Genomic DNA, 15936 nt, shown 5'->3' on the forward strand with positions numbered 1-15936 from the left:
AAATGTGCATGTAAATACTAAAGGGTCTTTATCAGTGCATCCAGTGACTGTAGTATAATGTATGGAATTCAAAGTTATAATTAAAACAATGAAGTCATCGGGAAACGAGCGCAGTTACTGAGGTCAGCATTTTCTATTCCGTAGGTTTGTTTCCTGGTACAGCTGTGAAGTTTCACGTTTTGAGAGAACCTAGTCTAGGCGTCACGGTACCAATCATATCCATTTTATCACTGACTCGTTGTCATCAGAATCACTCAGTAACTTTATTTGGCTAAAATCTGTTAAATCTCATTTTCCGCACATTACCACTGTGCGACCAATGTGAACTGCTTTGAATGAGAATGTGGGTGTTTATGTAAAAATAACAGATGAGGCAGGAGTGGTGTAATGAATATTAACAATTTATATCCACAAAGGAAGCCGTATAGTTTCGTTTCCTAAACGCGTTACGATTATACTCCACATGGTGATCGTTAGAGAACGTCGACATGTATAGGATCAAGACTATAGTATCATTCCTAGCTAACGCGACTCGTATTTCCCATACTTACGTATATTTTCTATCTTACAACTCTGTAAACTTATAGACACTCCGTTTAGTTGGTTTATTGATTCGACAAAGTGACTTATAGAGACTGTGATGTTTCTTTATTCTGTATATCATTAACTGTGATTTATTTAATCTATATATAATATATATATACATATAATATATATATACATATAATATATATATATGTATATATATATTATATGTATATATATATTATATATAGATTAAATAAATCACAGTTAATGATATACAGAATAAAGAAACATCCTGAGGAGCACAAGTTACATAAAATTTTCAACAAGGGGAATGTGAAAATGAGCTACAGTTGTATGAATAACATGGCTTCCATCATCAAAGCTCACAATACTATGATCCTTAAACGCGGAAATGAAGCTCCCATAGGGACATGCAACTGTCGTGATAAATCAACTTGCCCGCTTGATGGGAAATGCCGATCAGATAATATCGTCTACAAAGCCCAGGTCAAAATAAACAACAGAGATACTAAATCCTACATTGGCTCAACAGAAAACAGCTTCAAAACGCGTTACGGCAACCACAAGTGTTCTTTCGCCAATAACAAATATGGAAATTGTACTGAACTTTCAAAGTGTGTCTGGAAAATAAAGGAGTCGGGCCACCAGTATTCCATCAACTGGGCTATCATTGCCCATGCAGCCGCCTACTCTAATGCAACAAAAAGGTGCAACCTGTGTCTTACTACCGTGGCCGATGACGACAAATCGGTCTTCTAATTCAAGTGTCGGTCTTCTAGTTCAAAAAACCAGTCTTCTAATTCAAGTGTCGGTCTTCTAATTCAAGTGTCGGTCTTCTAGTTTAAAAAAAACGGTCTTCTAATTCAAGTGTCGGTCTTCTAGTTCAAGTGTCGGTCTTCTAATTCAATTGTCGGTCTTCTAGTTCAAGTGTCGTTCTTCTAATTCAAGTGTCGGTCTTCTAGTTCAAGTGTCGGTCTTCTAACTCAAGTGTCGCGTCCATCTTCTCTTTCAAAAGTTTTCTATACTATACTATACTATACTATACTATACTATACTATACTATACTATACTATACTATACTATACTATACTATACTATGATATGCTATACTATACTATACTATACTATACTATACTATACTATACTATACTATACTTTACTATACTATACTATACTATACTATACTACCGTACTATACTATACTATGATATGCTATACTATACTATACTTTACTATACTATACTACCGTACTATACTATACTACACTATATATTATGCACTATACTATACTATACTATACTATACTATACTATACTATACTATACTATACTATACTATACTACCGTACTATACTATACTACACTATATACTATGCACTATACTATACTATACTATACTATACTATACTATACTATACTATACTATACTATACTATACTATACTATACTATACTATACTACACTATAGTGTAGTATAGTATAGTATAGTATAGTATAGTATAGTATAGAAAACTTTTGAAAGAGAAGATGGACGCGACACTTGAGTTAGAAGACCGACACTTGAACTAGAAGACCAACACTTGAATTAGAAGACGGACACTTGAATTAGAAGACCGACACTTGAATTAGAAGACCGACACTTGAATTAGAAGACCGACACTTGAACTAAGACCGACACTTAAATTAGAAGACCGACACTTGAACTAGAAGACCGACACCTGAACTAGAAGACCGACACTTGAATTAGAAGACCGACACTTGAACTAGAAGACCGACACTTGAGTTAGAAGACCGACACCTGAACTAGAAGAGCGACACTTGAACTAGAAGACCGACACTTGAATTAGAAGACCGACACTTGAATTAGAAGACCGGTTTTTTTAACTAGAAGACCGGTCTTTTGAACTAGAAGACCGACACTTGAATTAGAAGACCGGTTTGTCGTTATCGGCCACGGTAGTCTTACAGAGAAGATGTTCATCATCAGTGCAAATAAATTGGGACTCCTTAATAAACGATCAGAACTGATTTCAAAGTGCCGCCATGAAAACAAATACATTCTTTCATTCCACCATGTCAAACCTCAACGCGCATCACATCCGGGTACCAGTTCTTCTGCGAGTTCGAATTCCATCACTTGAATTTCCATTAAAATATAGTCGTCGAAGATCGCATTCAAGCGTGAAACTCTGAGTAACGGCTCCGTACCATAACTTGTGTATTTTGTGTATATATATATATATATATATATATATATATATATATATATATATATATATATATATATATATATATATATATATATATATATATATATATATATATATATATATATATATATATAGCTACTACTACTACTACTACTACTTCTACTTCTACTATATGCAAATACATGTCGTCATGGCTGTTATCACTGAAACTCCTATTTAGTTTCGCAATCGACTACTTCCTTTCTGGATTAGAGTTTGGTTTTATCTCACGTTTTACTCTCCTTACTTAATGCATATTTCCTTCCGTTTATAAATGTTTTGACATCTTTCTTCACCTATACTATAGCAATTGTTACATCGAGCATGGTGTGTTGGACTCCAAATCTTCCCTGTCAACGTTTTGTCTATCCGCCAGTGCCTTGGCTTTCTTCATTGGCTTCGCATACAAGTCATCAACACAAACACGCCCTTCCCCATCCCCATCAAAACCATGCGTCTCCCTCATTTGAAACCATGTTTCCATTTCCATAGAAACGGATGCCTTTCTCTGATCTCTCTCAACTACCAGATTGGTAGTAGATGATGACGAAATCATAGCAAATGCATTGATATCATCTATGTCGTCGTTATTGTCGTTCATGCTACGTCGGTCGTTCCGTGACGTAGGGGTTGGCATTTTTCGCCGTTTAACGACACAAATCAGTGTTACTATGACAACTAGCATCAAGAATAAACCACCTCCTCCTGCTGCTGCACCACTAACATGACTGATATTGATAACATTTTCGTCGCGTGTTTGTACGATCTTTGTCGAAATCTCCCACTGGTGTGTAGTTGTTGAAGGGATTACTACAATCGATGTCTTTTCAGGGATATCAATGGTAAAAGTCGTAGTTGCCAGGCCCGTTCCAACAAAGTTTGTTTTTTGGCACCTAATTGTATGGCCGCCATTTGAGATTTCGTTGATGTCGGTTATGTCTAGGGAAGATCCTTGAAGCTTGAAGCGATCACTGGCAACTATTTCGATATCATCCAAATACCAAACGGTTTTATAGGGTTCTGGATTTGCCTCAGAAGTACAATTCAATTCCAGAACGTCGGTTGCGTTGGTAATAATATCAAAGTTCTGGACTACTATTACTGAGGGCGAAAACAAAATATCAAACGGTCCGATCGTACATTGTCTCGATGCTGGCTGGCCGGGTTGTTGAAGGGTGCACGTAAAAAGAAAAGTTGGCATCGTAACATCATTTCTAGAAGGAGTCCACTTATATGATATGTACGTGAATCCGTCTTTATCTACCCCTGACCTATTTGGTAGCTGTTCGTCATTACTATCGTTACGACTCCATTTTAAAGTTACAGTGGGAAACACAGGATCAGACTGACAAGTCAGAGTATAATCCTCGCCTTCTTTCACTTTTAGAAGTCTTCCCATTTTTTCACTCTCAACACCAGTTGAATCAGTCAACAAACAAATAGGGTATTCTGGACGAGGGACCGCATAGACCGTCACTACTACGGTGGCAACTCTTGATGTTTCCACGGGAGTGTTGTGAACTTCTGTAACAGCACAGTGATATTGTCCACTGTCAAAGACAGCAGTGGTAGGTGTGATGTCACCTACGTGTAACTCGTATCCCTTTCCACCAGTAACGTGTAGATCGATCAACGAATACCTGTGTTTGTCAGCGATATCTGCTATTGAGTCTCGGAATCTATCATCGTCAGAAATGGGTGATTGGTTTTTATACCATACTATCTTCTGGGTTGCTGGTATCTGACGTACTGTGCACAGCAATGAGAACGATCCAGGTAGATTACTGTTTAGAATCACTGTCTTGTTCCGTGGTTGTGACTGAAATATTGTTCCCTTAGCGACACCGACAGTATATGCCATTAGAAAAACAGAGATATAATAAAACTTGGTGGATAGCATACTTATCCCTGCCAGTTTGTCTTCCCCGAATTCGATGAAACGTCTAAGTCAGTAATTAGCTACAATGTACGCATGTAGTTGAGATCAGCCTTATTAGTTCCTTTATAGACAAGATGTGCGATTTGATTCCAAGATGCGATTGCATTGACTATTCCACCGACTTCAACCCATGATCACTTGCTTCATCAATTATACAGTAACGACCATTATCTACACACATCCATTAAAAGTGTCCATCCGAAACGAAAGAACTCACTAATATTGGGACTATAAACTCTGTTTCCCTTTACATTAATCTTTACAATTGATTAGATAAATCATCTTGTGTATGGGTTTAAATAAACACCGTAAAGCATATTTCTGAATGTTTCTAAATGGATCACAATTCGTGAGGCTGTAATGGTGTGTTTATTAACATTTCTCTCACGTTATAAGTTTGTCGTTCTCGTAATGAGATTATTGACCTGAAGAATGAGAAACCACCCCTGTCTTTTAAAATTCAGTCTCGGTTACCCAGACTCCCGCCGTTGGGGGGGGGGGTGCCTCGGCGGGTGTAGACATCAACGACGAGAGTCTGGGTAACCAAGACTAATCAGATGATACCCTGTGAATTAACGATTTTTAATAAAACTATGAATGTAAAACATGATAAAATGTGTTGGTTTCATTCACTTTCACTTGTCCCTTAAAAATAATTGTTTACCCGACCCAACCTAGTTTTTTTCTATAATTTAATCATTTCGTGTAATCATCTGACCATCACACGTACGTGCACGTACCCTTATTTTCATTGGTGGCGTCCTTCAAGCTTAAACCACGGTTTATAAATACCAGTAAATACCACAATATCCTCATACACATAAACTGACATAAGGCCACTAGCATAGTTTCCTTCCTCTCGTTGAATAAACACACACACACACACACACACACACACACACACACACACACACACACACACACACACACACACACACACACACACACACACACACACATCATGGCACATATGCCGGTGCCTAGTCTGAAAGATTCTCCGTTTTGTACACTACTTTATCACTAGGTACTGCTACTGAGCTCAAGTTTATGGTTAACAGGAGCGCCATCAACGACGAATTGTTCAGTCTAACCGGCACTCACCAAAGAATTCACGCTTAGCCTAACAGACAAGGAGTCAAACATGTAAATTTACTTAATCCGATGTTTGAACTTATTAAATTCAAAGTTGGAACAAAATCTCAACAAACTGGAAATCAATTTTAAAATATCTGAATCAAGTTACAAAGTCACTACAAATAACTGCATGTGAAAGTTCATCAAATCAAAATCTCATAATTTATTCTACACCTAGTGTGAACTGATCTCTTAGCATTAGTCTCTTATTACAAATTCTGTGAAAATCCATTTTTATGATGCAGCAAATGGGACCACAAATCAAAGCTATGTCCGTTTCAATGCAAAAGGAAGAAGGGGGCTGAAATGTATCGGATAATACCTGCACATAGCCGAGTAAATAGTGTTCATATTTTTTGATGAAATATGCAAATAACGAAATGGTGGTAATCCTAACCAACATACAATTAACAATCTATACATTGATTTCTGCATATATTACAGCGTCGTCTTTCTTCATCGCCTGATCTGTATTTGGTCGCGACCGTTCATTTGAACTTGAAAGATCCAGATCAGCATAAGTGAGGCCCTCTATGTTCTTTTGAGAAATATCGTTCGTTTTTAAGTCATCACGCCCCTGATTCTGGCCATCCTTGTCCTCACAGACTTCATCATATATTCTTTCCTTTGTCTTTGCTATATTATCAGCTATATTTTCATATTGCGTTTTTCCATTGTCTTCAGTTCTACCGTCGATCGGTTTGCCGGGACTATCAGCAACATTGTTACCATCGTCCGTTCCTGCTATGGCCTTCTTTTTGAACGGTTTGGCATATATTGGAATTTCCTTTGTTTCATCCTCCTCGCTTGACAATTTGTTATTGCCTTCCCCGTGTGGTTGTTGTAGTTTTAGCTCCAATTCGATAGAGGCAGTACTCACTGTGTTTCGACTTTCGTTCTGAAAAGCAACATTCACCGATGCGTATGCTGAAACAGCGTTTTCACCGCCATTGAATCCATGGTTGCCATCTCTACTTGTTTCTAAGGGAATGTCTTTTTCTTTCGCTTCATCGCTGAATTTTGGCTGTGTCCTTCTACACTTTATAACATATATGAGAACGACAATTAAAACGATAACCACTGCAAACAGTATAACACATCCAACCACCACACCGGCAATAAGACCGACATTTCCCTTATCCCCTTGTCTGCCAGACACTCTGATAGTCGGACTTTTCTTGAGAGTGGCGCTTCCACGGCCCAAACCAACAGAGTTAATTACCGTACACATAACAGTGTATTCGCCATCCTTCCAGTTGCTAACGTTGAGGAATTTAAGAGTTGGGCCTACGATTTCAAATCTGCTATCGTTCGTTGCACTGGTACCGTTGACAAACCAAGACATTTGTGTTACTTGAGGGTTTGCATTTATATTACAAGTGAATAACGCTTCGTCCGTGCCACTTGTTACATCAATATGACTTGGTTCTATCCTCACTATTGGCAGGTAGTGGATATCGAACGGTCCAAGTGTACAGCGTTGATCCGATGATAACGTGGGATGCTGAAGAGTGCATGTAAAATCTACAGTAACTGTATCCATCGGTATCACATACCAATCATAGTCAATAAAGTACAACTCATCCGCGTTTTGTCCCGAGCTCGACGTACTCAAACGTTCACTTTCACCATCAGCATCACTATTCCATAACAAACTGACGGGTGGCATACCTGGATCGGACAAGCACCTCAAAGTATAACTGTCCCCGGCCATCACAACTGTCACTGGATTCGTCATTTCAATTTCACCCGTCGGATTGGATATACTACACCGTGGAAACTCCGGACGTGGCGTGGCGTAAATTGCGACTTCAGCGATTTGGGATGCACCATTGTCAACGATTACGTCATCTAATGACGTCACGGCGCACTGGTAATGACCTCTGTCCATTTCAACTGTTTGAACACTAACATGTAAAGCAAGAAGTTTGACTCCAATTCCAGTACCATAACTCAATAATATATATCTCTCACTATCCACAATATCACTTATGTTGCTCCGCAGGTTGAAATTATCACTAATAATTACGCCATTTTTGTACCATGATATTTTCTGGTCGAGCTCAACAGACGAGACTTCGCATTCCAGTAGCAACAGATCAAGTAGGTTACTTTCATATTCAACAGTTATGTTTTGGTCTTCTGGTTCCTGTATAAATTCAATAGCAGAACTCCTACGAGCAATCGTTAGAGCACATAATATCACCAGTACCGTTACCGGTGGCCACTTCGGTTCCATGTTTTAAGTCGATGTGTCTACGCCTTGGCGACTCCACCCAAAATAACTTTCACCTGTCCCGGTTTACTCTTGATTCCGATTTTGTCTTCGTCACGTTCGCCTACTTGTTGTTTTTTTATGCGACAGAGGAACTGTTTTACAGTACAACATGGTGACTCATATCACACGTACGTACTTCCCACTAGGTGTTGTATCTCACAGGCAGGGACACTAGTAGTACTCGATAGACATTGGAGACGCATAAACAACAAATTGACCGGATACAGCGGAGAACGCAAGGCTATTGTTGTACATAATGTGTTGAATACAAAGCCATCTATTGACACGCAAACTACTTAAGGTGAAAGGTCACGGTAACGCTCATGAATACATGGATGTATTAGGGGAAACTCACATCCATATCCATGCTATTTACAGCTACTGACTTCAACCTTGGAGGAATTTTACTGAATCAGTATAATTTCTCCAAGCTTCAACTGTTTTACATTCTCGCAAAATCAAAGTTGACATTTCTTCCGCGAAAGTGCGGCTTGGACTGTGCCGTAAAAGAGATTATGGTTTACGACGATAGGCACCGGTACCTTGGGAGAATAATATTTTTTTAGTCTCATAATCTTCAAATGTTTTGATTTTTGTAATTCACTTTTGGTTCTTCAATGAAAATGTAGTCCGATCCTGTTACTAGTCATCTCCCTCCGATCTTACGCGTTAACCTTTGTCTATATGGTTCACTAATCCGTTTCACCGTCATTTCACGATCACACAAAAGGACACGACTGTGTTCTTTTATTGTTTTGTTTTTTGATTTAATGAAAAAAGCCCGGAGACTTGAGAAACTTGGCTAGACTCATTGTAAAGTATATGCAGTGCGCCCTCCCCGGAGTGACGTAAAAACATCTTTAAATTATTTTTAGAAATGTAGTCTCGCTGCCTGACTCGGGAGGGACTTTACAGAGCTAAGGGTCGTTAGTACCGGGTTTGAGAAAAGTTCATTTTCACATAAAAAAAAAATATAAAAAAGATGGGATGGGGGGGGGGGGGGATTAAGGGAATAATCCACACTAACACATGTCAATTCCTTATTTTTATATTACTTTTTTTTAAAGGAGGCTTTTCGAAGTTTTTTTATGGGATATCGTATGATATCCAGATAATACAACGTGTAATACGTGTACAAGTACATTTCAACAAGAAAGTTGGGCCATGATGCCATGATACTACGTCCAAGTTCTACCAAGCAAAAAAGGTGTAATTCTATTGTTATGCAAATATATAACAAGGGCAATCCAATCTACCACATCAACGGTCGTAAAATAGTTAGGATTTCTGTACTCAGTTTTTTGTAAAATAAAGGCTTCAAAATATTTAAGATATATCTCCTGTAAGATTATGAGCGATTACCATCTACCAATAAAAGAACTGCTATAATTGACGCGTCGTATTAGTTTTGTTTGTGAAACCGCACTAAGTCTTTTATGTCATTCGAACTACCCATTTTTAATATTCCGTCTTTTCTTTATGCACACTCTTGCTTCTCTGCAAAACGTACAAATCTTTCGCCTTTTACTAAAGATTTCCGTGCAGATGAGCAGCTAACGAGTATTGACAATTTTTGAATGCCCCACATAGTGGGGTGATAATTAATTAAATATTAGAAACACATTCTTCTCTTTCTGACAAGAAAACTCTTAATTCATGCACACTGTATGTTGTGTTATTGCAACATATCAAGGAATGTATATAGTATGTTGTCATGTTGCAAGATATCTAGGAATGTTTAGAATGATAGGTCTACATTTTGAAATATGTCATGTAAAACATAGTACGGTATGTTATCATGTTAAACATACTAGTATCAAATACTATAGGGTATGTTATCATGTTCAACATATCAAACACTATGTAATAGGGTATGTTTTACTGTTGACATATATGACTGATGGCCCATGGCCTCACAATGGATGGTGGGGCACACAGAAGTTATTTTTATGAATGATGTAGTGTATATTAAAGATGTATTTTCATGGGTGATAGCAAGTGAAAATACAGTAGAACACACCACGTCACATAATAGGTTATGGTATCATGTTGAATATAAGTAATATATAGTAAGGTATGTTATTGTAATAATACATTGTTGTACCATGACCAAGGGTTCTCATTACTTCCTTCCTTTCCTGAACTAAGGCTCAGACCACTCCCAATCACACAAAAGGACACGGCTGTATAGTTTTATTGTTTCAATTATTTTTTTTAGTAAAGAAAGCCGAGACTTGAGAGAGTTACTAGACTTTGACGGCTTGCTAAAGAATATGAAGTGCGCCCTCCCCGGAGTGACGTAAAAAACAACATCCTAAAATATGTCTTTAAAAAAAGTGTTTTTTTGTACGTACAGGCAATCTAGTCTCGTTGTCAGACTCGTGACTATAAGTCCCCACTTCTCACGTCTTCGCCGCTCGGAGCGCGCTTCGGGGGGAATGGGGGAGGGGGAGGTGCACAGCGCCAGCCATTTGTAAATGGAAAAAAAAAACATAAACGTGATTGTGAAAATCGTTTGGTTGTAATAGAAACCAGCTGCATGGACGTCTATATAGATCAAACATAATCTACACACCCTCCCTATCCCTGTATCCGAGTCTTAGTTAATACCGGGTTTGAGAAATGTTCATTTTCACATATTTGCTATGAAAAACAATATGTAGGGGTGGGGGGGGGATTCAGGAATGATCTACACTGACATGTCTATTCATTATTTTCATTTTCATTTTTTAAGGCGATTTTTTTGTATTTTGGTGTGATATCGCATGATATCCAGATAATACGTGTACAAGCACATTTCAACAAGAAAGTTGGACCATGATGTCAGTCAATGTCAGTTTTTATCACGTGGGTGATACGTCCATGTTTTACCCAGCAAAAAAAGGTGTAATTCTATTGTTATGCAAATATATTACAAAAGCTTTCCTTCTCTCAAAGCAATCCAATCTACCACATCAAGGGTCGTAAAATAGTTAGGATTTCTGTACTCAGTTTTTTTACATTCTTTCAATGATATAGACAATAAAGGCTTCAAAATATTTAAGATATATCTCTTGTAAGATTATGAGCGATTACCATCTACCAATAAAAGAACTGCTATAATTGAAGCGTCGAATTAGTTTTGTTTGTAAACCGCACTAAGTCTTTTATGTCATTCGAACCACCCATTTTCATTAATCTTTCTTTTCTTTATGCACACTCTTGCTTCTCTGCAAAACGTACAAATCTTTCGCCTTTTACTAAAGATTTCCGTGCAGAGGAGCAGCTAACGAGTATTGACAATTTTTGAATGCCCCACATAGTGGGGTGATAATTAATTAAATATTAGAATCACATTCTTCTCTTTCTGACAGTTTCTGTTGATACTCATTGCGTCATTAACTATGTGGATGTTATATGACTTATATGTAAGATAGACACACAAACTAATAAAACTACTATACAAGCTATTGAATTGACGTTTAGAAAGGTGGTACTTTTAAGACCACCAATATCTTGCAGTGTACGTTTTTTGCGAATTTCCAATAATTACACGATCTTGATCACAGATTTGTTAGCTTCGTACAACAGGGGACAGTACTATCACTCACGGCTACTTGTGTAATCTGCCACTTTTTACAACAGTTTAAGTAAACCGAGACCGCGATAGCAACATACACTTCTCTCATTCACACTTATAACATAGGGTCAAGATTATGACTAGGACTAATCCACATTCATACACACAGCGAGACAGACAATAAGTCACACACACACACACACACACACACACACACACACAAACAAACAAGCAAGCACATACATTTAGACACACACATACATACATACATACATACATACATACATACATACATACATACATACATACATACATACATACATACACACACACACACACACACATGCAGGTAGGCACAGTATAGACAGAGACATACATACATACATACATACATACATACATGCATACATACATACATACACATACACACATACATACATACATACTTACATACATACATACATACATACATACATACATACATACACACACACACATACATACATACATACATACATACACATATACACACATACATACATACATACATACATACATACATACATACATACATACATACATACATACATTCATACATTTATGCATACAAAGACAGAGACACACATACACACACATACATACATACATACATACATACATACATACATACATACATACATACATACATACATACATACATACATACATACATACATCCATGGATACAAAGACAGACAAACCACACACACACATGCACATACACAATCTCTGTTTTGAAGAGAAGACTGAAAGGATTTGACAATAAACATAATTTGAAAGATATACAAAATAATTTACTTCACTCAAAATAACATCTGTTGGACGGTAAAGGGTGAAAACATCAATATGTACAATTTAGCTATTACATTTTATACAAAAGATACACTTTCACAATCCATTTCATAATACAAATTAAGTACCACATAATTTTTACATCAAATCTGATCTGCTTGATATATTAAAGTTTATATATGTTCCATACTGTAGAGTCAAATGTAGAAGTCTTCATGGTGGGTTAAAAGACAGTGTGTGCAATAAAATAACTAAGAAATAAATAGTGCACCATTCATCAGTACCTTCATAATATAATGGAAATACTGCCAATGGGGTTGTAGCACAACTGGTACAATATAGGCAATAAAAGATTCAACTTTTCAGATAGTTTGATTTGTAGGGCATCATTCTGTTTTGGTAAGTTTATTCATACCCATAGCTGTTAAAACCTTACATCACCAGACACTGTTGCTTTGGTTACTAAAAATGAATTCATTCTGTTTCTTCTGGATGACTTTTTAACTAAGTAGAAATGTCCCTATTTCTTGAATACAGTATCTAAATCTTTTCTATGATCTACAACCAGCTCCTTTTACTCTAGAATCATCTCTTCACTTATTCTACCTTTATGAGAAATCAAAAGTTGTTCATGCAAATAAGTAAACCCCAACCCACTAACTTTATCATTGGGCAGAATCGCAGAATCCTGTGACTCATTAACAATGACATGGTGTTAATGACTGTGTGGGTGGCTTCTGTTGAATTTGAAATGTCACCTCAGGACCTCATTGAGTTAGAAGTAAAGAGAGCTCTTGAGATTCGATGCCATGGATAGAATCTTGACTAGCCTCTTTTACCTTGAAGCTGTTATGTTTTCATACACCAATATGTTATTACTGATGTATTGCATTCTATCATGTTCAACATATCAAACACTACCCAGGGCCTCGCAATGGATGGTGGGGCACACAGAAGTTATTTTTGTGAATGATGCAGTGTATATTACGGCTGTATTTTCATGAGCGATAGCAAATGAAAATACAGTAGAAACACACCACATCACATAATAGGGTACGGTATCATGTTGAAGACATAGTAAGGTATGTTATGTTATGTTATTGTAATAATGCATTGTTGTACCATGACCAAGGGTTCTTTATATTACTTTCCTGACCTAAGGCTCAGACCACTCCCGATCACACAAAAGGACACGGCTGTATTGTTTTATGGTTTTAATTATTTTTAGTAAAGAAAGCCGATTCTTGAGAGAGCTACTGGACTGTGAAGTCTTGCTAAAGAACATGAAGTGCGCCCTCCCCGGAGTGACGTAAAAACGACACCCTAAAGCTTTTTGTACGTACAGGCAATCTCGTCTCGCTCTCAGACTCGTGACTATAAGTCCTCACTTCTCGCGGCTTCACCGCTCGGAGCGCGCTTCTGGGGGAATGGGGGAGGGGGAGGTGCACAGCGCCAGCCATTTGTAAATGGAAAAAAAACATAAATGTGATTGTCAAAATCGTTTCGTTGTAATAGAAACCAGCTTCAAAATATTTAAGATATATCTCTTGTAAGATTATGAGCGATTACCATCTACCAATAAAAGAACTGCTATAATTTATGCGTCGTATTAGTTTTGTTTGTAAACCGCACTAAGTCTTTTATATCATTCGAACTACCCATTTTCAATATTCCTTCGTTTCTTTATACACACTCTTGCCTTTCTGCAAAACGTTTCGTTGACTGTACTGAAAATGAAAACACACAATTGACACCTGGACAGCGGCAGAACGACGACAACGGAATGGACCACAAAGACACGACATGTAGCCAAAAAAGACCGGTTTCCACTGATTCTGACGAGCATGGCGACGACTCGAAACGCGTCTGCCCAGACTTTACCTCTGATAATGATCTCGTCTGAGCCGTCCCGGTACCCGGACTTCGGCTGTAACGGTCGATAATCCTCCTCTCCAGTCCAATCCGTGTCCGTCGGAGGAAAAAGTTCAGTCCCTTGCACGTTCATCCACAGGGGACCAAGGAACAGTGTGACTAACATAACAAAATAAAACAAACAAATAAATAAATAAATAAATAAATAAACTATCAAATAAATGACAAATGAACAAGCAAACGAACGACAAGTATAGGGACAAATAAAATAATTAAATAAACCAACAAATAAACAGATACTCGTGGGGGTATACTAGATATGTTTTTTGTACCCATCAGTATAAAAAAAATGACCCAGGAACGGTGTGACAAACAAACCAAAACAGTTAGATCCGTAAAGTCCCGACTTCTCGCGGCTTCGCCGCTTGGAGCGCTGGGGGGGGGGGGGGAGGGGGAGTGGTGAGGGGGAGGTGCACAGCGCCTCCCATTTGTAAATGGAAAAACACATAAATGTGATTATTGTCAAAGTCATTTCGTTGCAATAGAAACCAGCTGCATGGACGTCTATATAGATCAAACATAATCTACACACCCTCCCTATACCTGTATCCGAGTCTTCGTTATTACCGGGTTTGAGAAATGTTCATTTTCACATATTTGCTATGAAAAAAATATGTATGAGTGGGAGGTGGGGGGTGGGGGTGGGTTAGGGAATGATCAGCACTAACATGTGCCTATTCATTGTTTTTATTTTCATTTTTTAAAGGAGAATTTTTCAGTATTTGAGTGGGATATCGCATGATATCCAGATAATACGTGTACAAGTATATTTCAACAAGAAAGTTGGGCCATGATGTCAGTCAATCTCAGTTTTTACCAAGTGGGTGATACGTGTAAAAAAGGTGTAATTTTATTGTTATGCAAATATATAACAAAGGCTTTCCTTCTCTCAAAGCAATCTAATCTACCATATCAAGGGTTGTAAAATAGTTAGGATTTCTGTACTCAGTCTTTTTACATTCTGTTAATGATATAGATAATAAAGGCTTCAAAATATTTAAGATATATCTCCTGTAAGATTATGAGCGATTACCATCTACCAATAAAAGAACTGCTATGATTGATGCGTCGTATTAGTTTTGTTTGTAAACCGCACTAAGTCTTTTATGTCATTCGAACTACCCATTTTCAATATTCCTTCTTTTCTTTATGCACACTCTTGCTTCTCTGCAAAACGTACAAATCTTTCGCCTTTTACTAAAGATTTCCGTGCAGAGGAGCAGCTAACGAGTATTGACAATTTTTGAATGCCCCACATAGTGGGGTGATAATTAATTAAATATTAGAATCACATTCTTCTCTTTCTGACAGTTTCTGTTGATACTCATTGCGTCATTAACTATGTGGATGTTATATGACTTATATGTAAGATAGACACACAAACTAATAAAAACTATTATACAAGCTATTGAATTGACGTTTAGAAAGGTGGCACTTATAAGACCACCAATATCTTGCAGTGTATG

At 37.5% G+C, this 15936-nt stretch overlaps 3 non-coding genes across 3 annotated transcripts; all 3 read left to right on the forward strand.

The window, feature by feature from the left end:
* Positions 1–9631: 9631 nt before the first annotated feature.
* LOC144433468 (U5 spliceosomal RNA) lies at positions 9632–9745 on the forward strand. The gene has a single exon (XR_013480772.1). It is a non-coding gene; the product is annotated as a U5 spliceosomal RNA (small nuclear RNA).
* Positions 9746–11343: 1598 nt separating this feature from the next.
* Positions 11344–11457, forward strand: LOC144433477 (U5 spliceosomal RNA). Its single transcript, XR_013480780.1, has one exon. It is a non-coding gene; the product is annotated as a U5 spliceosomal RNA (small nuclear RNA).
* Positions 11458–15623: 4166 nt separating this feature from the next.
* LOC144433478 (U5 spliceosomal RNA) lies at positions 15624–15737 on the forward strand. Its single transcript, XR_013480781.1, has one exon. It is a non-coding gene; the product is annotated as a U5 spliceosomal RNA (small nuclear RNA).
* The last annotated feature ends 199 nt before the right edge of the window (positions 15738–15936 follow it).

Source organism: Glandiceps talaboti, chromosome 3 (genome assembly GCF_964340395.1).
Source record: "Glandiceps talaboti chromosome 3, keGlaTala1.1, whole genome shotgun sequence".
NCBI classification, from domain to species: domain Eukaryota; kingdom Metazoa; phylum Hemichordata; class Enteropneusta; family Spengelidae; genus Glandiceps; species Glandiceps talaboti.